Consider the following 24,598-nt stretch of genomic DNA (forward strand, 5'->3'; position numbering starts at 1 on the left):
ATTAATTACAATAGAAATAATAGTTAATATTTACAAGGTGTCTACTATATACCAGATATTGTATTAAGCACCCTATAAATATTATCTCATTTGATTCTCACAACAACCCTCACAACAAAGCAGACACTGTGCCCAGTGCTGGAGATATAAAAACAAAACAAAACAGGAAGCCCTCAAGTAGCTTACGTTCTATCAAGAGAGATACTGTACATATGCATAGAGACAATATACATGTCAAACACATAAAAAAAAAGCCAAAGAGTGTATATTACAAAGTGCACGCTTTAATTTTCAATCAAGTAAATCTTCTAATCACTAGAGGTGTCCAAAAAAGGAATGGGCTTCCTTGGGGGATGGTAGGCTCCCAAACACCATAAGTGTTTAAGAAAAGTTTGGATTACCACTAGTTGGGTTTTGGAGTAGGATTATGGGTTCAGTAATGGGAATCAGTTATGGATTAATCTAGAGGGCTCCTGAGATTTCCTTCCTGCTCTGAGATTCTGTGATTCAAGAGGAGAAATGTCAGATTCAAAATCAAATCAACTGGTTTCAGATCCAATGTTCTTTCTGATCTAAAATGGAGATGAGAGACTAGCTCAAAGGAAACCTTTCCTATTTTGAAAATTCTCTGACTCATTTTTGTTTAAAAAACAAACAAAGCAATAAAGGCAATAAGAACTGAAAGCAAACAAGTCATACATGATTTTTATGCCTGTCCAGAGAGGCTTGTTAAATTGATTTGGAGGGTTAAGAGTCTCTGTAATGATTATAGTATGTAGAATTTGTATCGAATCCAGTTTTCAACAAGCAGAAACCATCCTTAGAATATTCAGGGAGCCCATCACTTAGAAAATCTGCTCCTGTCAGGGCATAATATCATCAATAATCTTTGACCTTTTCTGCAAAAAATCATGGATGATGTCAAATCCCTAGGTGTGCCTCCTTATCTGATTTTCGTACAAACTAATTGAGATCTACAAACTTGGAACAATTTATTATTTTTCTTTTTTTATGAAAGCTTTTTTATTTACAAAACATATGCATGGGTAATTTTTTCCAACTGACCCTTGCAAAACCTTTTCTTTCAAATTATCCCCTCCTTCCTCCACCCCCATCTGGCAGGTAGTCTTGGAACAATTTATTAGCAACAACTTATTAACGTTGAAAACCCTTTAGGTTTATGATATTGGGAAGGCTTGACTTTTGTGGCCCCCTCCAACTGCTTGCTACTGCTCTTTCTCTAGATTCCATGCCTCCTGTCTGGATTCTTCTGTCCTGGAAATTTCCAGCTGCTTAGATAATTGGCACCTACTTGTCCATAAGATCAGAGATGAGAAACCAGTGGGGTTGAGTGGAATGAGATCTTGTTCTTCCCAATGAAGCACTTGGGCTGCTTCTGTGCTGGACAGCAGACCTGTTGTTTGGAGCAGGCCAGGTTTGCCTCTAGGGAAACTGGGAAGAGTGACAGATCTCATTGATGAGTGTGGACTGACCTTTTTTTCAAGTACTCAATAGACCTGCATTTTTTTTTAGAATTAGGTAAACTGATTTCTTTTTTTAAATTAAATTAAATTTTTTATTAAAGCTTTTTAATTTTCACAACATATGCTTGGATAATTTTTCAACATAAACCCTTGCAAAACCCTGTGTTCCAATTTCCCCCCTTCTCCCGACCTCCTCCCCTAGATAGCAAGTAATCCAATATATGTTAAACATGGTAAAAATATATATGTTAGGAATGGATCCCTCTCTTGCTAAGCTTTTTTTCCCCTTTGCTAAGGCAATTGGGGTTAAGTGACTTACCCAGGGTCACACAGCTGGGAAATATTAAGCGTTTGAGGCCAGATTTGAACTCAGGTTCTCCTGACTTCAGGGCTATCCACTGTACCACCTAGCTCCCCTTTACTAAACTTTAAAGATCATTTCACCCAAGGCTTTTCCACTAGGTAAGTAGCAGATCCCCTCTGGAGATCCAATCATATCCTATGTAACCTCAATATCCTTCCCTATCATCCCACCCCCAAACCAAATAGGTCTCAACACTTTCCCCTATATTAAGGAGATAGACAGCTAGGTGGAACATGAGTAGAGTGCTGGAGTTGGAGGTAGGAAGACCTGAGTTCAACTCCCACCTCAGGTACTTAGCTTTGTGTGACCCTGGATGTCTCTCTCAATTTCTTCATGTGTAAAATGGGTACCTACTTCACAGGTTGCTGTGAGAATAAAATGAAATAACGTGTCTATAGGCAGTTAACAAACTTTAAAATGTTATATAAATGATGCTGTTTTTCTTATTATTTACAAATAAAAGTCTATTCTTTTTAGCATCACAATTTGTGATTTCTAAGAAAAGCATTGAATTCTCCCAAGGTAATTCAAGGGATTGGCATAAAGTGGATGGCAAAAAGAAGGGAAGAGTGCTATAGCACAAATTCCTTTGGACAATCATAAAGTATAGAGAAACTGGGTTCAAGTCCCAGGCGTGCCCCTAATATAGCCAGCTTAGATCCAAAACTTTTACACAGTGAAGGATGGAGGATATTTATCTGTCTGTCTATCTGACTGTGTGTCTGTCTATCTGTGCCTGTCACTCTGTCTGTCTATGTCTCTGTCAGTCTGTTTATCTGTGTCTTTCTGATTATCTGTATGTCTGTCTATCTATGTGTCTATCTGTGTGTCTGTTTGTGTCCATCTGTCTGTCTGTCAGCCTGCCTATCTGTATCTGTCTGTCTATCTATCTGTCTATCTGAATTTCTGTCTGAGTGTCTATCTATCTGTCTATCAGTCTAAATATCTGTCTATCTGTGTCTGTCTATCTGTGAGTCTGCGTCTGTTTGCCTATCTGTCTATCTATATGTCCATCTGGGGGTCTGTCTGTCAGTCTATCTCTGACTTCTGTCTTTCTGTTTGTTTATCTATCTATTCCTCCTGATCTATCTCTTACCCCATGGACCTAGATAGCTAAAGTGACCTTGTGCAGATCTCCCTCACTCAAATCCGATTCACTTGAAAATCATGGCATCACCTCCCTGATGTCATGGTCCTCCTCAAGGATGGAGGACAAATAACAATCTATCTGGCTATTTATCTATTTCTATATTGATAGATATACATCTAGCTATATCTATGGATATATATAGTTATATGGATATATATATATATATATCTTTACATACATAGATATACCTATCTATATAGGTAGACATATCTACCTATATAAACATAAACATGGTTATACATACATACATATGTGTTTGTAGAATATACACATATACATGTATGCATATATGCTCATATGTATAGATATATACACATATATCACAATGTACATACATTTGTGTGTGTGTGATTTGCTGAGAGTCACAGAGGTATGTGTCAGAAGTAGGATTTGAACCTAGGTCTTTCTAACTTTGATGCCAGTTATTTATCTACACAGCATAGAGGAATTTTATAATCTGTCTCTCTTTGCTCCCTTTGTCTCTGTCTCTGTCTCTGTCTGTCTCTCTCTTTCTCCCCTCTTTCTCTTCCCCTCTCTTTCCTTCTTTCTCTCCTCTTTCTCTCTTTCCTTCTCTGCCTCTGTCTGTCTTTGTCTCTCTCCTTTCCTCCCTTCGTTTCTCCCTTCCTCTCTCCCTCCCTCCTTCCCTCCCTTCTTTTCTTCTTCTTCTTCTTCTTCTTCTTCTTCTTCTTCTTCTTCTTCTTCTTCTTCTTCTTCTTCTTCTTCTTCTTCTTCTTCTTCTTCTTCTTCTTCTTCTTTGCCTGAAATTTAGGCGTGCATGTACTGTGGTTTCATTTCCTCAAATTAGACCAAGATAAAACAGTGGGCACCCACATCTACCATCTAAGACAGAGCTTCCTTATGTTTTATAGGGGCTAGATTTGTTATGATACTGATGGAGAGAATTCTGAACTTTGGCAAACTTCTAATTATACAGATCAGCACCTCTGAAACTTAGAGTCCTTTTCTTAAAACTGCAACTTCTGTTCTTAAAAAAATTGTCTCTGAAATGAAAAAAGTGAAGTGATTTACTCAGTCACCAGCCAATACATGTCAGAAGTAGGATTTAAGCCCAGGACTTCCTAACTTTGAGGTCAGCTCTCTATCCACTACCTTACCTGCTTCATGCTTTATTCAATAAATCTGATAATTGGCTTAAAATAGGTATGATTGACTGAATGTTCTTTGAACTTCCCAAACTAACAGCCTTTTTACCTGTGTTAATCTGAACAAGTCACTCTCCCAAGGGAAGTGGACTAGATAAGATAGCTCTAGATCTGAAGGAATCCTCAGAGACCATCTAGTTTCTCATTTTATGGATGTGGAAACTGAGGTCCAAAAAGATTGTGCTTTTCCCAAAATCACACAGATAGTGTCACTTGTAAGATTTGAAACTAGAAGTCTTCTGACATTCAAACCATATCAGATTACCTCCTCTTATACTTAAAAATCAGCTTCAAACTCTAAGCTGAATGGTCCTAAGCAACCCACTTAACCCTGCTTGCCTCAGTTTCCTCATCTGTAAAATGAGTCAAAGAAGTAAATGGCAACCACTTCAATATCTTTGCCAAGGAAACCGCATGGAGTGGATTGGGTAGAGCCAAACCGGCTGGAGTTGTGCTATGGGCACAGGCGTGGGATGAGATCCAGGAAATGGCAGCAGACTTCCAATAGTGGTGTAGTTTGTGCAGAGATCAAGTAAGGGTATTATCAGAATGGGGCTATATATAAATTGTAACTAAATTGATTGAACAGAAACAGTTACAAGTAGTTCACACACTTGACGGTAAACAATATATTATTTCTGTTCAAACAACTGAGGGATGAACTTCAAGTTTGTGGTGGTCTAGTAAACATTGTTAATCTACAGCTGGTAATTAACATAGATCTGACTCATATTGAAAACAGAATTAGCAACATTATTAAGTCAGAGAAAAATGCTCAAGTAGTGTTAAAGGAGCTGATGGTTGAGAACTCTTTGGATCACTTAGCTGAAGAAGTAAACAACAAACTACAGGGAAATAAGACAAGTACCTATTTCAGAAACCTATGATTTCCCAGGAAACTTTGTGATACAGGCCCTCTCCTAGCATCCAGATCAACATATCATTGTACATACAAATAGACCATGACAACAGAGAATGATTTTTGCTGAGGCGTTTGTGGCATATGTAAGTGGTTTTTTAGTGCTATAATCCAGTTTACTCCAGTACTTTCTTTGATTCCTTACTCTAGATTTCAGGAAAAATTGCTTTTTTTGTGCTTAAGGAATTTATTCATGGTGGGTGTTTAAAAGGTGCAGTTGTTAGAGGGAGACAAGTTAAAGCTATATTTGTTCCTGATATGTATATAAACAGAGCAACTGGATAGAATCCTTTTTGGGTAAAATGGCTATCTCGAATTTGATGCTTTTATCCAGATTTGGAATCCCACTTGCTGTGACTTATGTAAAGAAAAGATACCAAACTTCATGACCCTTGTTTTTGAAAGATGATTGTCTTGGTCAAGGAATTGTAGATCAGGTTGAAGCTTCAGTAAAAGAAACCATTAGCTTTAATTCCTGGGTGAATATTTTTGCCATTACTGCCAAGTTCTTTAACAGCAGAGGATGCTGGAATATTGCTTCAGCCTTAATGAGAACTTTTGGCAAACAACCATTACCTGTGGTCTTTAATGATGCTATAGTAAGTGAAAAGTTTATAAATAACTGTACAGAGTTGATCGATGAATTGGTGCATCAGAAAGCTATAAAGGAAATGAAGACTAATCCAGTTCATTTAATCACTGAAGATTTGAAATAGTCTCTTATCCTGGATAGTGTTAGTTCAAGTAAAAAGATAAAAAGGATGAATGATATAGGAAGAGATGATGGTGGAAATGCCAGAGAAATTGAAATTTAAAAGACCATGATGATCATTTCTGATGGACGTGGCTCTCTTCAACAATGAGATGATTCAAGCCAGTTCCAATTGTTTAATGATGAAGAAAGCCATCTACACCCAGAGAGAGGACTGTAGGAACTGAGTGTGGTCCATAACATAACATTTTCATTCTTTCTATTGTTGGTTGCTTGCATTTTGTTTTCTTTCCCAGATTTTTTCCTTCTTGATCTGATTTTTTTGGTACATCAAGATAACTGTGTGTGTGTGTTGTGTGTGTGTGTATATATATATATATATATATATATATATATATACACACATATATTGGAACTTACATATATTTAACATGTATTGGACTACCTGCCATCTAGGGAAGGAGGTGAGGGAAAGGAGGGGATATTTTGGAACAGAAGGCTTTGCAAGGTCATGTTCAAAAATTACCCATACATATGTTTTGTAAATAAAAAGCTTTAATAAAACTTTAAAAGACCAAGAAAAAAAGAAGGAAAGATGATGATAGGGATGATGAGACTCAGCAAATATCAAGAAGGAAAAAGCCTGAAATCACATTCATGTCACTGGAAGAAACTGAAAATGTTTTAAAGAAGGTATACAAGGATGGCTCTGAAGACTTTGTTACAGAACTTGCTGTACATTTAAGATACTTCCATAGGGGGCAGCTAGTTGGTGCAGTTGATAAAACAGCCCTGAAATCAGGAAGACCGGAGTTCAAATCTGACTTCAGACACTTAACACTTCCTAGCTGTGTGACCCTGAGCAAGTGACTTAACCCCAATTGCCTCATAAAGAAAAGATATTTCCATTGAAGTTATTTGGAAATATGTTCAGTAGATTCTGTATGCAGAGCTAGTAGGAAACATATAATCAAAGATTTACAAAATGAAGTGTCAACATTATTATAGTGGCACCTTGGCACTCTTCTGCCTCATTGAATTTGGTATTTTATGCATTTCAATGAGGAAAAAAATTGCTTCAGCACTTGACATTTGTTTGGCACTTGCAGCACTTGGTTGATGACTTAGTTGAGGAGTAGGGATGTTCCAGGAGTACTACCAACCCCTGGAGTTATGCCCTCATGACCTCAACCATGGGCAGCATCTTCCCAGTGAACACAAGTGCAGAGGAAAATCAGGTTCGAGCCTATGAGACTGAGGTTGTGCACATTGATCTACAGGTCCTAGCACAGTTCCTGTAGGATGATGTGGCTACAGCACATAGTCTCCCTGCTCCCAAAACAGTAATACTGAAAAGGGAATGGAATAACCAACATGAACTAACCAGGATACTCAGCAGAAGGAGAAGCATCAGGAGCAGGAGCAGTGGTGGTAGTATGAACAGCCAGGCACAGGTGATAGCAGCCCCCAGAGCTCTGGGCAGCAGAGGGGTTGGACCACAGCATCCAGCCTTCATACACGCTTCCCCCTAAGGAAATTTGGACTGCATGGGTTGTGGGAACAGTATAATGGAAAGGGTTTCTCTCAGAAAGTGAGTTGGGTAAAGAATAAAGGAGCCAGGCTGGACTGGGCTAGGCTGACCTGGTTTTCTACAGCTAGAAGTCCCACTTATTCCTTTGGAGAACTGAGTGGGAAAGACTGTTAGACTGCAGATTGGAGACGTATTTCTCAAGGGAGAAATGCATTCAGTACTAGTCCTTTGTGCCACTCGTTGTGCCTTCTGGAACCAATTAACAATAAGTGTCAAGGTACAGTGTTTGAAAAAGGAACAAAGTTCTTTATAGATGATGGGCAAATCAACCTTGCCAAGCACTTGCTGAAGACTTTTTGTACATTTATCACTAATCTAACTTTCAGCATCTTAGCTGCTGATTTAATGATGGCAGTACAAGATCCTACTACCATAACAAGTGGGGAAAGAAAAAAAAGATTTTAGATAAACTCCTTTCACAAAACTCAATAACTCTCTGAACAGCAAAAGCTTAGCAAAAGTCTTCACTTTCTTTTCTGGACATTGTAGCAGATGCTTGTAATATTGTGTTGAAAAAGAGAGATAAGAAAAAAAAAAAAAGAAAAAATATTATCCATCACAGACAAGTGTTAACTAAACAGTTGAAAGTCCCAAAGGAGCTAGCTCTTATTCTATATCTTACCTCAGTTCTGTTGTTTCAGTTCTCAACTCATTGTATGCTATATACACCTGGATGATGTGAATCACAAATCAGTGCTCTTCTTAGCAATATAATGCCAGAAAATCACTTCTATTCTGGCTAGATACCCACACCTAGCTGTGAAGCAGCCGACTAATCAGAATGAGAAAACTGGACAAGGAGATGACCAGTTGATTGGCCAAGTAGATAAAAAACATGAGAATGCTAACAATGTCATTCAAAAGGAAATTCAAGCAATTTCCACACCTATCAAGGAGCTTGTCCTCAAATCCAGAAAATCCGTTACAGAGTAGTAATGATTTTAATTGGATTTGGAATTTTTCATCTAGCCAGAATTATTTTTTTTAAAGAAATGGTGACAAAACACTTCTCAGTTGAGTGTTTCAACCCTGCCTTATACAACCACATCTTGTTTAAGAAGCCATGTGAAATCTCTCCTATCAGCATACTCTATGTTTTTATTCCAATTTTCTGGTTCTGAAATGTCACTGTTTTTGAATCACTGTTTTGAAATTTCTCTTTTAACATTATAATAAACAGTTATGACTTGCAAGTTTATCATTGTCTTTCCAAATTCTGACTGAATAATTCCTTTCCTTTTGTCTTTTGTTCCTTGTGAAGTCATAAATGCTAGATTATCAATGACATTTGCAGTTTCTAGTGCAAACTTCTGTGCTCTTTTAACGTTTTGTTTTGTTTTTTGTTTTTGGTGGGGGCAGGGTAAAGATTTTTGGTGTCAGCAATGGGAATTTTCTAATATCCTTATTTGATTTAAAATTAATAGATAATGTCCCAGATTCAAAAGCCAAGAAAATTCTGTTATTGCATTTTTGAGGCTAAAGTTATTGTTTCTAATAATTGCATGATTGTATATCTCTCTTATGAATGAAAACTTGAAGGTGTGCAGAAATAGTAAAGGTGCCCTTACATTGTTTTTTGTGTTCTCTCCTCAAGGTCAGGATGCTCACTGCCTACAGGGTAGAAAGGAGGAAAAAAACCAAGGGAAGAGCTAAGAAACACAATTACTGTTGGGAAATTCGCATGAGTCTCACTTATTAGCATTGTAGTCTTGGAGTCATTTAAACTGTTCCTGTAAGAAATCAATAAAAGTTTCTTTTTAAAAAACAAATTGGTGTGGTTTGTAGCTACAAATTTCATTTAAAATACTTAGAAGAAATGCAACTTTTCTTACATTAGAGCTTACATTGAAGTCTAATGGTTGTGTGAATCATTCAAATTATCCTCACAATTTGCTAAGCAGCTCTGTCATGGTTTTGAATTGGGAGGGATTTGTATTTATATACATATTTTTTTTTCCTCAAGGGAATGTAATCATGTTGACTACTTTATAGAATTTAATGGTAAAACTAAATCACAAACCACATATACTTTAATGTTTGCAATCAGATTGATTTAATCTATTATACAATGTTATGAAAACAATAATGAGGCTTTCTTTTACTCCATCTTATCTCAGTTATGGTTGAGGTAAAAGGCAGTTGAGAGAGTTACCAAAAGAGCCTGAAGACTTAACATTCTATCGATACATTGGGTAGAAACTACAATTCAAGATAAAGGATATTTTCACATGGCTGATCAAAAAATACCCACTTCCTTGTGCTCAAACATTATATATTAATTTATAATTTGGTTTACTCGGTCTCAAAATATTTAGTTTTAATCTGTATAGTGGTCATAAAAAATAATCTTCCCAAATAAACATTTAAGTGCATCTGTGAATGTCAGGTGATGCTATTATTGTCACTGAGAAAGTGAAAGAGTTAGAAGCAAAAAAGTAAGAGTAATATTTTTACTGCCTATACTTTGTTCATGTTCAAATTGTGGTTTCAATTTGAATCAGAGTAGTTCTGATTTTGCCCAAAATAAATAAAATAATTTTATTACATTGATCTGTTTTTGTAAAGAAAATCTAACATTATACATGCAAATATCAAATAATTATTTTAATAAAATTGAAAGGATTAAAAGCCTTAAAAAAAAAGAAACCCCCATGGACAGTATTAACATGCTATGGTCCCTGAGGTTACAAAGAGTTATGCACAAATGAACAACAATAACAACAACCTCTGACTTCAAAACTATTGTACCAAATTGCCTCCCCCTGAGGTTTCCTGCAGTCCTGAGATTCTGTGACACAGATCTATGATTTTTGTTGTTGCTGTTACTGATTGAGACTGCTTTCTACATTCTGAAACCTTCTCCTGTTTCCTAAATATTTGCCTGAGTTCAGAATGCTGAAGAAAAAAAATAATTCTAGGTATTCCAGAAATGTAATTCTTAAGCAAGTTTTTGTCTCTATCTATAGCTGAGTAAAGGATTGTTTTTGTAAATTAGGTAATTTATGTTTATAGTAGCAGGAAAATCATTCAGAAATAAAGCAAGGCTGGCTTCATACAGTGTGGGGTGTGTGTGTGTGTGTGTGTGTGTGTGTGTATCCATCTACACATGTATCTATCTTTATTTAGCATTTTAAGCTTCTAGACATAAAGATCAAATATGCTTAAATGATTTGGCATTTGACAACAACTCAAAATCACAGAATCTTTCATTTGGTGGAGATCTCAGAGATCCAATCCAAACCTAAATAAGCATCTTCTGTATAATGTACCTGAGAAATGAACCTCCAGCATTTATTTAAAGATCTCCAGTGATATCCTTAAACCATTCCTCATATGGGAACATCCTGAGTCTCATCACCATCTTGTTTTCCTCCTCTGGATACTCTCCAGCTTAATAACATCCTTTCCAAAAAGTGATACCCAGAACTGAATATGGAATTCCAAATGTATGACTAGGGAAAACAGAAAAGAGGAGGAAGGTATCTCATGTTATTATAAGACACCACAACAATCTCGGAGAAAAGAGAAACTCACTCACTCTGGAGGCAGTCTGTTCCACTTTGGGATAATTCTAATTGTTATAAGGTCTTTCCTGACATGAACCTAGATGTGTCCCTTTTCCCCTCTTGTTCTCAGTTCTTCCCTCTGGGATCAAGAAGAATAAATGTACTCCTTCTGTAATGCCGGAGAAACTGAGGCTCCCTTGTTGCAAGCATGTCAGGTCCTCTACAGTTCTGGAGCACCATCTCAGCCAGAGAATCCAGTTTGAGATGGACAATTAGGTCTGTGGTCATTTGTGCACTTAACTTAATCTCTGCTTACAGAGCAGCAGGGCTCAAGACAGTCATGCTGCCCATTCAGAGGGGCAGCCCTCTCCATTGGGAAAGGGTGGGGCTTGGAGTAGCTTCACCTGTCCCCGCCCAGAGGAACAAACAAGGATGCAGAAAGGATCAGATTTCTGAGCAGATTATGCACAGTTAGACCATCAAGGCAGGCAAACTCCAAACTTTTAGATGCCTGATATCAAACAAGGTCCTTTGAAATGCTGCGGTACAAATTAATGTACTGGGGTTACAGGACTAGAAAAGCAGATCAGAGAGACTGCCAGTCCCAAGATAGGTGTCTGATTTCTAAAACTTTTCTAAAAAAAAAAATCCCCAAAACTGAGTCTGCCAGGGCAATTTTAACAAAATAAGGGATCCTAAAGCTAAAGCATCTAAATTCAATCTGAACTAATGAGATAGGGGTTGGGGCTGAAATGCCTAAGGCAAAGTGAATAGGAGCTAGGGGTTCCCATTCTTTCAAGTATTTTGAAAAAAATATACCAGTTTCCCCAATGTTCTATCTCTTCCTCCCCTTTTTTTCTCATGGAAAGGAATTATCAAATGACTATTCCCCATATAAATCCCAAGAGTGAATCAAAATCCCTATACATAACAGCCTAGTACAGCAGCATTTCCTAAAAGTCCCCAAACATAACAGCAATAATTACACAGTTTCAACAAATCCCATCCCAAATCTTAAACACACAGTAATAGATGATCCATGCAAGATTTAACAGTCAGTCATCAACCATTCCCGAAGTCCCTCATAGCAGTCCAAAGTACAGTAGATGCAGGATCCAGTCCATGGTCTCACTTAAAAACTGCTGCTTCAGGCTGTGAAGTGATAGGAGGCTCTCATTCCATGCAGAGGGTGGATATGCCATGTTGACAATCAAAACTGATCAAAGCTGATCCATGTTCCAGAAGCAAGCCAATATCTGTAATTTGACCAAAATCTAGAACAAAAACACAAATCTAACAAATAAAGATTAGATCAGTCTCAGATAGAAAGACTCAGTTCACCAGACTGCTACAAAATAAGAGGAGGCCAAAATAAATTGTTTCCTATGTGAAGAGATGAGTTTGCTTTACAGACCAGGCAAATGGCTGCAATCTTACAGACCCTTGTTAATTGTCCTCTTATCATGTAGAAACCTTAAAGAAACAAAACACAAATATCCAGTAACAGACAGATGACCAGGCCAAATACTTAGTTGCGAAGCATTTGATTACATATAACCAGACTGAAAATAGCAAGGCATGAGATAGTTGAATTGCATTACCAATTCTATTGATCATTGCTCTGATCATAGAGATCAGTTACAGAAGGAAAAAAATGCAAGAACATAACTATAACATAGCATAAGCAGTTAAAACTCAACCTTCAGCATATACAGAATAAAATAGCCTTAACCCAGTTTTATTCCAATCAATTGTCCCAGTAACTGTCAGAGGGTGGAGCTTTAAAACTCCCAAATAGCATTAACTAATTAACTATAAGCCCAAGAAAATTTACCTCCAATAATAAATTCCATTAATAAAATTTCTGATAAATATTAAACAAAGATTTACCCTAACCTTATAGTAATAACAGAAAGAAAATTTTCTCAGTAAGTTCACAACTTAGAACAATTATCATATCTAGATAGATGTTACATAAGTGAGCATTATACATACAAATCATTTTGCTTTTAAAATACCCAATACATAGAAAAATATCCCAAATTGCATATTGTCCATAACAAAAACATTTTCAAAAGGACAAAGAAAAAGCTATTATTTTCAGAGGCCCTTTAAATAACCCCAGGATGACCCAATGCAATCAATTTAAACTTATACAGAACACCCAATTCCACATAAAAGAATTCAAGAAGTTTCTTTTAACATAGCAATTAAACTTTTAGAAATATTCCTAGCAAAGTATGGATCACATTTATGACCATATTCCTCAACCAAGCAAACCTTTATATCAAAGAAACAAATATTCAGTCAATTAACCTAAAAGTAAGCATGTTCCTTTAAAGCACAGTTTGCTGCACTGACCATAACGAGATAAGAAAAAAACTGCAGGAACTTACTCAGAGGGGAGAGGAAAGGAGAGGGTTCCCTTCCACCATTCCTGCCCCCTAGGAAAAACTTCCCTCAGGTTCCCCACTCAATATCCTACATAGGGATCCTTTTCAAGATTTAGCCCATCAGGTTTCCAACATCAGGTTTCTTCCCAAATCCACCCATTTCCAACTTCCTCTTTCTCTCTAGCTACATACTTGAACAATCTCCTTAAAGACTTTTCCTTCCTAGATTTTCCTTTGGTAAAGTAGCAGAAGGCAGTAGAGGTGGGTGGCTCCCTCCTCCAACTCTTCACCTACTCCCAAAAGTCTTTCTTTCACCTTCCTAAAACCATGCATACCTCTAATTTCCCCTACAAATCAGTCCTTCCTAATCACCTGCATTCCTCTTTCCTTTTTCCTTCAAAAACCTGTAAGATCCATACTATAGTGAATAGCCCAAGCCTCCACAAAACCCACACATGTCCAGCAGAGCTAGATTTAAAGTATAACTTATGTTAACAACTAACTCAATATATTTCAGAAGATAACAAACTCTGAACCAAACTAATACAGCTGTTTTTAAAAGTTTTTTTCTTTCTTTTCCTTTTCTGCCACATTTCTGCTGAAAGCTTCTAATAGCATCTTATCTCCAGAGTTTTTTATTGCCCAGGCCAGGCTAATCTTGAATTTTATTACTCTTTACTCTATCTAGTAGGCTTTTCCTTATTTACAAATTAGTACATCAGGTTAAAAAAAGTTTAAAATCACAAGCAGATTTTCAAACAACCAATTCCCAAATTTCTTAATCATTGTTCTTAAAACTTAACAAAACTCTTAAATCAGCAAAACAGACTAGGGGCTGTTTCCAGGACCTCTGCCCTCAGAGAGAAGTTTGTTTCACCTTGAATTCCCTTTTTTCCTTCCAGAATCCAAAGGGGCTTCTATGAATTTCCAAGCCCAGTTAGTGCTTTTCTCTGCCTTCACAGAGAATGCCTAGATATTCCATTCAAACTTCTTTTCTTTAAATGTTAGCACACTGCTCTTCCATATATAAATATATATATATATATATATATTAACTTTCCAAGCTTTCAAATCCCTTCAATCTATTTTTTATTTATTTTATTTCTTCCCTTCTCTCCCTTTTTCTCACAGGCTGCTGCAGTCAGCCAGAGACAAAGAGAGAGAGAAGAAAGATTTTTCAAACTTCTTGATATTTTCTAAGCCTGCAACACAGGCTGAATTCTTATCTCTTACAAGCTTGCTAATTTTTAACATAGACACACACAGACACACATGGAGCTCCATTTTACTAAGCACAGTTGCAACGTTGTTCAACCAACAAAACAGACAGACAAATCACACAGAACATAGAACACACATCACACAGACTACACAGTTCCAACATTAAACAAACATATAACACAAAGCCAGAGGATATTTTCCAGCATCCCAGAAAATACCCATCTCAGAACTTTTAAACCCATCGGTATTTATTCTGAGACCACAGGTTGCTAGCAACAGAGACCAGAACCAGAATAACCAGAACCAGAACCAGAACCAGATGGTACCCCAAAAGTACCCAGACAGACTTACTCTCCCAAATGCCTAATCAATTTCGTTGTCCACTGTAAGCCAGACTGAGGCTGAAGAATCGCTTCCTTTTCCCTGAAGGCTCTGGAGGTATCCAGAGTGCTGATCTTTTCCCAAGGAATAGACCCAGATCCAGAGCCTCCTCAGGCCTAGTTGGAGACCGAGAGGTCTCCAATCTCTAATCCAGGACTCAGTTTCCCTTATCTTTGTGGGACCTCCAAAATGTAATGCCAGGGAAACTGAGGCAGGAGAGAGATTAGAGAGCTTTTTAATATTTTATTAATTGGAGAGTATAATTGACTGGACAGGACTCTCATCTCAAATTATCCAGTCAGACAGAGATAAAGATGTACTGGGACCAAGGAATCCATGTTGGTCCCAGGACTGGAGGAGACTGTCATCTCAAAGAATCCAGCATCCAGTAGCCAGCAGCCAGTCTCCAGCGGCCAGCCTCCAGCCTCCAGCAGTGAATGGGAGAAACCCAACTTCTTAAATACCTTTAGAAACAAAGAAGAGTAAAAAGTGCAGGAAAACTTCTGTCAGGATAGGGGGGAGACCATAAATCCTAAAAACCCAGAGACAGGATGTCTGAATACACAGAGATAAAGATATCAGTGAGGTATTGAGGACAGAAAGAGTCAGGAGGTCTACTCTCTTGTTTATCTTGCTAACAATGTATAATCTTAGAGTAAATGGTCCCTAATCTTAATGGCCCAGAAGGGGGGTTTACAACTAAGGGAGACTGAGATAAGGGAAACTTGTAGAACAATTCAAAAGTGACTGTGGCATTACACTTCCACATTACAGATAGCTATCAAGTATCCCCCTCCCCCAGTCTTCTCTTTTCCAAGCTACATTCCCAATTACTTCAACTAGTCCACTAGTCTTCAGGCCCTTCCCTTTCCTCATCTGACTTTCTTCAGATCATCCATGCTCTTCCTAAAATATGGTGCTCAGAACTGAATACAATACTCCAGATGTGATCTGAGAGGCTGAATATAGTAGAACCTTTAGTAGTCTCGAATACTTTGAATGAATGAAAAGGCATTTCCTATATTCTATGCACTATTGTAAGGCTTGAAGATATAAACAAGACAGTTCTTGACTTCAGAGAGCCTATATTTAAGTAGGAGAAGACAACACATTTAGGGAACTCAAATGGAAAAGGAGACTGGTTTGAGAATGGAGACTGTGATCAGCCTGGGACTTAGGGTGGCCATCTTTAACCCAGGCCCAGTCTTCTTCCTCCATCTTCTCCTCTAGGATGCTTTTTATTTTTTGCTTCATAGTCTTCAATATTCCTGTCTTGGGAATTTTTATTTTTGGCTGCAACGTCATAGTCTTGGCTTATACTGAGATGGTAGTACACCAATAACACATCTAAATATCTACTACGCGCATTCCTCCTTTTGATTTAAACTATGCATCTCCAGTTAAAGCTGATAACTCCCTACTTAGAGGAGAATGGGGGTTTGGCAGTACAGTACCTGTCATCAGCATAAACAAGCACACAAACAAAACAAAACAAAAAACTGAGCCCCTGAGCCTTAGCCTTTACCTAAAAGTAAACTTTGCTGAATAGTCTGAGAACACATTTGAATACTAGTGGACCATGAGAGGAATCCTTAGGGATACAAAAGGTGGCAATTTATGTTTTTGAACAGAGGATAGCAGAGAAATTGTTCTTGGAAGGTGCGTTAAATGGATGTCACAATGACAGATAATAAAAACAATAAACTTGAGAGATAATACAATAGCTCAGAGGCAGTGGCTCTCTCTCTCACTGTAATTTGTAGTTTGCTCTTCTAGCTAGAGCATGGATATTATATGAATTAATTTCTCTCTACTCCTTCTCTGGAACCAACTTTTTGTAGTGACTTTGGACTCAAGAGGCTTCTAGTGAAGACCACAGCCAGATCCCCTAAGCCTTTGTTTCTTGATTCACTAGAATGTGTGGGATCAGGATGTGATGCACAAACATAAGACATATCAAGAAAACCGGTGCCCAATTGAAACAGAATAAAAAGTTTGAATATTAGGAAGAGCTCAGGCTATCTCCAAAAAGGGCTTTAATTAAATGGGAAAGGGTATGGAAAACATTCCCAAGTTTCAATAGAAAGGAGATTGTTAAAAAGACAAATATGAACACAGAGAAGCTTGAAAAGAGCTATGTGGATGATGCAAAGCAAAATAGTAAAAGTCAGGAAAATAATATGCACAATGACTTCAACCCTATGAAAGTGAATGTTATACAATTGTAAATAAGCTTGACCCTAAGGAAGGAATGGGAGATGATAGCTCCTTTCCACATTTTTTTTTTTTTTTGTAGAGATGGTGGGTAGATGTCAATTATGACAGATAAAGAAGAATAAACATAATATATACATTGGGGGGGGGAGATAGATTGATCAGTTTTGTTATTTTTCTCTTTTTTTCCTTCCCTTTTAAATAAACTTCCAGCAACAAACTGGAAAAACATTTTCACAGTTAATGGTTCTGATAAAGGCCTCATTTCCAAAATAGAGAGAATTGACTCTAATTTATAAGATATCAAGCCATTCTCCAATTGATAAATGGTGAAAGGATATGAACAGACAATTTTCAGATGATGAAATTGAAACTATTTCCACTCATAGGAAAGAGTGTTCCAAATCACTATTGATCAGAAAAATACAAATTAAGACAACTCTGAGATACCACTGTACACCTTTCAGATTGGCTAAGATGACAGGAAAAAATAATGATGAATATTAGAGGGCATGCGGGAAAACTGGGACACTGATACATTGTTGGTGGAGTTGTGAATGAATCCAACCATTCTGGAGAGCAATCTGGAATTATGCCCTCAAAGTTATCAAACTGTGCCTACCCTTTGATCCAGCAGTGCTACTACTGGGCTTATAAATCCCAAAGAGATACTAAAGAAGGGAAAGGTACCTGTATGTGCCAAAATGTTTGTGGCAGCCCTGTTTCTAGTGGCTAGAAACTGGAAAATGAATGGATGCCCATCAAATGGAGAATGGTTGGGTAAATTGTGGCATATGAATGTTATGGAATATTATTGTCCTGTAAGAAATGACCAGCAGGAGGAATACAGAGAGGTTTGGAGAGACTTACATGAACTGATGGTAAGTGAAATGAGCAGAACCAGGAGATCATTATATACTTCAACAACAATACTGTATGAGGATGTATTCTGATGGAAGTGGATTTCTTCGACAAAGAGAAGATCTAACTCAGTTTCAATTGATCAATGATGGACAGAAGCAGTTACAGCCAAAGAAAGAACACTGGGAAATGAATGTAAACTGTTTGCATTTTTGTTTTTCTTCCCGGGTTATTTTTACCTTCTGAATCCAATTCTTCCTGTGCAACAAGAGAACTGTTCAGTTCTGCACACATATATTGTATCTAGAATATACTGTGACATATTTAACATATATAGGGAGGGGTAGGGGGGGAGGGCAAAAGTCAGAACAGAAGTGAGTGCAAGGGACAATGTTATAAAAAATTACCCAGGCATGGGTTCTGTCAATAAAAAGTTATAATTATTAAAAATAAATAAATGCACTGCCCCTGTTATAAAAGATAGCTTCCTAGAAATAGAAGAGAGACAAATATAGGGGGAAATCTCAGTAAAGTTAAAAGAGAAACTATTCTATAGATATCTATAGACTTACTATAGATCCCAAAGATTGTTGAAAATTAAAGTTCCAATGAATTTCATTTGCTCTTTCATAGTTACACAAGATTTAAAGCTGGTAGTCTCCCCAAGTGAAAAGAAAGAAGAGAAGGAGGAGGAGGAAAAATTCAAGGAAGAGGAGGAGAAGGAAGAGGAAGAGGAGGAGGAGAAAGAAGAGGAGAAGAAGGAAGAAGAGGAAAAGGGGGAGGAGAAAAAAGAGGAGAAAGGAGAAGAAGGAGGAGAAAGAAGAGAAAAAGGAGAATTAGGAGTAAGAGGAGAAGGAGGAAAAGGAGGAAAAGAGGAGGAGGAGGAAAAGAGGAGGATGAGAAGGGAGGATAAGAAGGGAGGGAGGGAGGGAGAGTATAAAGGGCAGGAACTCTGAAAAGATATACTTAAGGCTCAGTATGATTGATTTAATCCTTCAACAAGATATTAACTCAGTGCAATTAAGATAATGATTCTCTAGTTTACATGTACTTAATACTTAGTATAGTTCTACAAGTTGACCTATGTTGATGTACTTACAATAAGGTATAGAAGAGCCAAGAAGGACTGGAAGAGGGACACTGCATCTCCCACCATCTTAGTGGCTCTTGTGCCTCATGCATTCCTCCACTAAGAAGACCAAGGCCCATCTGAAGGTCCCCCAGAAAGCCAGTCCGGCCCCAGGCGAAGGAGCCAGACTGTGAAGGAGATAACAAAGACTTTGGACTTTATTCCTGACTATTTTCATGGTGATTATTCTGCTGAGACTAAGGCTGGTCCACATGCCCTCCAGAAAGCTAGCCTTTACAGGAGGGAAGAAGTTTGGAGTGGTTAAAATATGACCCCAAGTTTTATGACTGCTGTTGCTATTTCAATCCTGTTTTGTTCAAATGTGCGTCATATTCCTCACTCCTTTTTTATTGTTACTCCTACGAGATGGGCAGTTAGGTGGCACCTGTGATTAGTTAGTTAGGCAGTTAGTGAAGCACCTGGCCTGAACTCAGGAAGACCTGAGTGCAAATTCAACCTCAGACGTACTAGCTATTTTTCCCTGAATAATTCCCTTAATCCTGTTTTCTTCAATTTCCTCAACTATAAAATGAGCTGGAGAAAGAAATGACAACCACTCCAGTGCCTTAACCAAGAAATTACCAAATAGAGTCATGGAGAATTGGTCAAGATTGAGAAACAAATGAACACTCCTGCAAGATATTCCCAATTTCTTTATGTGTGGGAAGAAGGTAATACAACTTGGAAACTGCATTTCACAGAAAGCTACATATCCAAGCTCTGAATATTTCTCCTCACCAATGTAGTCCATTTCAAAAACCAATTATATTCACCTCACAGTTATTTCTGGAAAAAAATGAAAGGGAAAATATCTCTTCTCCCCCACTCCATTCCAGATTCAATCTTTCCTTGCAGCAAAGATGCTGCTTACCCTCTATGTCATAAAGACAGGGGAAATTTTCATTATCTCTTCTCCTGAATTAATATTGCAGTGAGGAAGTACAGTGGATAGAGAATTGGGTGTGGAGTCAGGAACATGTGAGTTCAAATCTGTTCTTATATACTGTGTGATCCTGGGCTACTCACTTAACCTCTATTTCCTCACCTGTAAAATGGGAATAATAATATCACCTACTTCCCAGAGGTTGTTGTGGGCCTCAAATGAGATGATAGTTGTAAAATGCTTAGGTAGTGCCTAGCATATTGTGTGCTTGTGTGTATGTATAGATGTATGTATGTATAATGAAATATATGTAAATATATCATGTGCATATATACATATATGCATATATGTATTTATGTTTACATGAAGACAAAGATAAAAGTGAAACATTTCCTGGTTTTGAGGAACTTAAATGTATATGTGTGTATTAGAAATATACATACACATATATAAATTCTAATATCCCTATATACACAAATATGTGTGTATATATTTATTCATATATGTGTGTATATATATATATAACATTCCAATAAATTCAATTATATATATGCATAAATATATACACACATATGTATATGCATATATATGTATATATATTATGTATACATTACATATATATCCACATTGGTTCTAACACACAAACATGAGCTCACACACATATTTGAAGTTCCTCAAGACCGGGAAATGTTCACTTTTGTCTTTGCTTTTCCAGTGCCAAATACAATAGGCATTTAATAAGTGTTATTAATTGACTTTAATTTATTTCACTTGAAACCAGTGTAGTTTTTCATTATGCAATACATATCTACCACATTCATATACCACTGTTTGTTTTTCCAGATATTTTCTATAATGGCTACTTGGTTTCTAGTTCTTTGATACCACAAAGAACATTATTCTATATATTTTTGGCATGTATTGAACTTTTGTTTTTCTCTTTGACACCCTCGACATTTATGTCTAGTAGTAGGTTTGCTGAGTCAAAAAGTAAAAGTAATAGTTAGTCACTTTTCTTGCATAATTCAAATCTGATATGCCAAATGGCCAACTGATTCATGGCTCTGCCAATAGAACCTTGGTGTGCCTGTTTTTGCCACAGCTCTTCTAACATTGATTATTGCTGGTTTTTGTCATCTTTGTCAATTTCAAGGAAGTGAGATGAAATATTAGGATTGTCTTAAATTGTGTTTCTTTTACTATTAGTGACCTGGAGAACATTTTATGTGGTCATATGTAATTGGAAATTCTTCTTTTGAAAATTGTTCATGTCCTTTGACTGCTCATCCATTGGAGACTAACTGATCCTTGCTATAAGATATTTGTATCAGTTACTTACATACCTTAGACACCAGACTTTCATTAATAATAGGAGATATAAATCTTTATACCCCCTACAATTTCTCTTCTTATACTTTTATGTTATTTAGTTGAAATTGTCTATTTTGCTTTTTATGAGAACTAGGAACATCATTATATGTCTCCTATGAGAGCTTCTTCTCTTCTCTCCCTCATTGCAACCTCCCACACACTTGCACTGAGTAGTTTGGGATACATGCTTTCAATGCTAGTAAGGAAAGGAAATGTAAGGTTGCTGGAGGCCAAACTGGCCCAAACATCTGGCCCAAAACAACCATTTCCATTGGTACCAGCACAAGGCATCTGCTACCTCCACTTGCTAGTCCAATTTCCTAAATGGGATCTGGAAAACTTCAAATGTAAAGAACAATCTGTCCTTCAACTTCAACTGAGGGATTGATTTTGGTTCACACCAAGAAAGAGGTCTCTGATACTTGGCCCTGTCCAGTAATTGAATACCTCCCTTGCTGAGTAGTGAACTGTGCGTGGTCTAAGAGGACTAAGGAGTTTCTGTCTTCAAGGAATGCTGCAATGGGGAAGTTCATTTGGTATACAAGATGGGAATAGAGATGGCCCTGATATTCCTTTCAACTCAGAGAACTTGTGATTCTATCCAAAGAAAAAGGATACAACTAAGAAGCAATCCTAGAGAGAACTGACCTCCTTAAAATGAAGGTAGGTCACAGTAGGGCTACAGAGAGGTTGTTGCTCTTGTTTGTCCTTCATTTTCAAAGAGGACCAAGACATCAGGGAGGTGATGCCATGACATGCAAATTAATTGAATCTAAGTGAGGGAGAGGTGTGCAAGATCACCTGCCTCACTTTTCCTCTCAGAGTCACTGGATCGTAGCCAGATATAGATCAGGAAGGCTGGAGATGGCCCCGGATGAAATGGGAGACTTTGACCTTTTTAAAATAAGGTCTTCAATAGCCCCCCCCCCACCCCATTCAGTGATTAAGGGTAGGTAGCAATTAAGGCAAAGAATCTCCTCTTTTTATCTAATCAAAAGGAAAAAAAAGAAAATCTAAATAAATACATGGATAAATCTGGGAGGGGAAAACCCTCAAGATTTCTGGCCAAAGTAGAAATGGCTGCTTTTTTTTTTTTTTTTTTTTTTACATTCAATCTGAATGAATCAGGACCCAAACAATGACCAAATGGGACTTGGCCAGGGGCCTATTGGTGACCAATGAGAATCAGATTGGTTTGGGTTTAAGGCATGGTCCTTAAGAAATCTATCCAGTAAACGCCAACATATCTTTGGGGGATTCAGTATTTGATAGATACAGTATATGAACAGGTTGTAAAAGCTTGGCTCTTTGGGTAGTCTTTTCAACATTGTGGACAGAACAGGGAAGAGGAGATTGTCTTAAATGAAGAATCCCAACATTGTGGAAGTTAAGAATCTCTTACATCTTATCATTCAATATGAATGGAGATGGGGACTGGACTCAAAAAGGCTTCTAAGTTCATATCCACCCTCACAGCTTACTGATTGTGGGACCCCAGATAGGGTCACAAAGAGTCAGACATGACTAAAAAATGACTGAATAAGAATAGAGATGGAGAGGATATTGAAAAAGTGGAGAATATTAAGAAGAAAAAAACTGAAATACTGAGATTTACCAAAAGTGGAATGAACAAGAGACAGAGGCTCCAAAGTACAAACTTTTATTTGTCTCCAACTCTGCTGGATTACATACCAAAGATTTTTGATGCTAAAAGCTATCTATCTATCACCTATCCATCCATCTATCTATCCATCTATCTATCTATCCTTCCCATAAACAGTTTATATTCTAACATAGGGAGAGAAGATATGATAAAGTATGATTTTAAGATAGATGGTAGAAAGATAGGAAAAACAAAAATTAGAAAAACAAATAGGTAGAAAGATTAAAAAAGACAAATACAAAGAGATAAAAAGATAAGTGAGTGATGATAGAAAGATAGAAAAACACAAAGACAAAAAGACAAATAGATGATAGAAAGGTAGATAGAAATAAAAATAGAAAAACAGAAAAAACATGATATAACTACCGATAGGTAGATGATAGAAAGATAGAAAAAGCAAACATAAAAAATATAGAAAGACAAAAAGATGATAGAAAAACAGACAGAAAAACAGACAAACAGATATATGTATATATAAACATAAAAAGACAGAAAAACAGGTGGATGGATAAATGAATAAGATATAGCTAAATCTATAAATATTTATCTTTATAGAAAGTATACCCACCCAATGCATCTTTATACTCATCCATCTATCTATCTATCAAAAGGTTTAAATAAGTAAATTGATTTTTTAAGATAAATTTTTCAACATCCCTTTATAAAATGATTATTCTAGTTCCATAAAGTAATAGGTTGAAGACCTTAACATACTTCACATCTGGTAATAACAACACAAAAACATCAAGATTTGAATATCAAGAGACTAACAGTGGGTTTCTGGGAGTGTGCTTCTGTTTTCCATTGAGTATTTCATGTGTGCTAAAATCCTTTTTTTTTTCTTGGGGGTGCATTTTATGCTTTAACAAATGAGGGTGAATGCACCTGGCCTTTTCAGAGGTTTTGGCACACATCTTAAACCATTGATTTTTCAGAATGCTATTGTGTCTCTCTATTGCTTCTGCGGACAATAGAAGTATGGAATATGAAGAGTCTTGCAGAGCGCCTTCTTTATCTGGCCCCTGAATGAATTTCTCATTTACTACTAATGGATAATAGTGTTCTAAATAATGGTTTAAAATTCTTTTAGTGGACTCACTCCAACTCCCTTTTGAGTAGTAGTGTAGGCCTCAATGCAATTGAAGAATGTGTACAGGTAGCAACAAAAGAATACATTCCCCATCACAGCATTTAGTCATTTCACTATGGCCCAGGAAGATTTAATAGGAAGACTTCATGGAAGGAGATTGCTGTTCTCTTGGTTTTGATGCTGACCTTGAGTGCTTGGAAGAATCAGAGTCACAGATTTTGAATCATAAAGGGACCTCACCAGTTACCTAGTCCAGTCATGCTGATGCTGATAATAATTATAATTTAACATCAGAATAATAACATAATAGCTAATGTGCACACAGTACTTAAGACTTGCAAATCATTTTACATATATGATATATACATACATGATAACTGTTTTTTCTTAGCCTCTTATGTCTGTTTGTGGGGTAGATTTATAAAAATTTAACCTACATTCCTGGGAATTCTACCTTTGGAAGTATAGGGATGAAATGGCTGGTGATGATGCCCCCAGTTAGA

General features: G+C 37.0%; 1 pseudogene; it reads left to right on the forward strand.

Annotated features, from left to right (window-relative positions):
* Window positions 1-2,081: 2,081 nt before the first annotated feature.
* Window positions 2,082-24,598, forward strand: part of LOC100913391 — a 146,411-nt pseudogene continuing 123,894 nt past the window's right edge.

Source organism: Sarcophilus harrisii, chromosome 1 (assembly GCF_902635505.1).
Source record: "Sarcophilus harrisii chromosome 1, mSarHar1.11, whole genome shotgun sequence".
NCBI classification, from domain to species: Eukaryota; Metazoa; Chordata; class Mammalia; order Dasyuromorphia; family Dasyuridae; genus Sarcophilus; species Sarcophilus harrisii.